Raw genomic sequence first — 1,262 nt, forward strand, 5'->3', positions numbered from 1 at the left:
GAGGGCCGCGCTGCGCTCGCCCCGCGGGCCGGACTGCGGAGCCCGCGGACGCTCGTCCCTCTCCGGAGGACCGAGGGGACGTGTGCCCCTTCCACGAGAAAAAATAATAAATTACACAATAAATAATCAAAATAGAGTCTGAGTCGGCAAAGCCCAAGCCCGGGAGGGTTCTCCCCGGCGGGGAGGCGCCCGCGGAGGGGCGGGAAGGGCGAGAACCGGGAGAGAAGCCCAGGCCCCCGGCCCGGCAGCTGCGATGTCCTTAAGCCCAGAGTCTTCTCAGTGGCGGAGGTGGTGGCGGCGTCTGCGGGCTCAGTCCATTCTCTGGTTGTGTCTCTGTGTTGTCCCTGGGCCGAGCCTGCCAAACGTCTGCTCTCCCGCGGCCTCACCGCCTGGACGCCGTAGTCTCCCCCATTTTGTGGGCCCAGCGGGCGGTGTTTTTCCCCCTTTAATTCGAATTCACGGGTTTTCCCTTCGCTTTAATGGCGGCCACAGGGACCAGCTCGCCCTCTCTGTTCGCCCATTGGCCGTCTTGAGGTCACGTGGGCCCGGGCTCCGTGGGGAGGGGGGGAGAGAAGGGAGTGAGGGAGGGCCGGGAAGCTTTCGGCCGAGGCGGTGAGCCCCGGGGACCGGGCAGCCAGCTGGTGCTACTGATATAGCGCCATCTGCTGGGTGCCCCAGCCAGTGTAAAATGACCCAGGCCCTGGCCCTTTCTCCTGGCGGGGAATGAACCGTACAGGAGGGTTCACTCCAAAATCTGTGAAGATTCCATGAAATCAGTTTGAATTCTTTGAAAAAAAAAAAAAAGTTGGCAATAATTCCGAGATATTTTCATTTATTTCATGAGGCGTGCAGCGCAAACCCCAGGACTTAAGAGTTGGGGATCTGGATGAAAGTTGTTATATGGAGAAAGAAACAAGGAAACAATATAGCTTTGGGAGTAACAGCCTGGAAATTGGGGCCAAATTGACTGGGCTTGAGCCAATCACTTACCTCTGTGACTCAGTTTCCTCAATTGTAAAAATGGGAAAAAACGTACTTCACTTCATAGGTTCCTTGTGATAGTATGAATTAAGCACACAGCTGATGCCTGGCACCGTTAAGCATTGAAAAAAGTTATCTACTATTGTTGTCCTCATTCCCTCCTGTAGTTACTGTGAACAGCAAGTGAACTCCTGTATGGAAAGTTGCCACATGAGAACCGGGACTTTGTTTTGTTTACCTCTGTCTTTCTAGTACCTTAAAAGTTTGCTAGCACACAGTGG

This window comes from Marmota marmota, unplaced genomic scaffold (genome assembly GCF_001458135.2).
Source record: "Marmota marmota marmota unplaced genomic scaffold, marMar, whole genome shotgun sequence".
Lineage (NCBI taxonomy): Eukaryota > Metazoa > Chordata > Mammalia > Rodentia > Sciuridae > Marmota > Marmota marmota.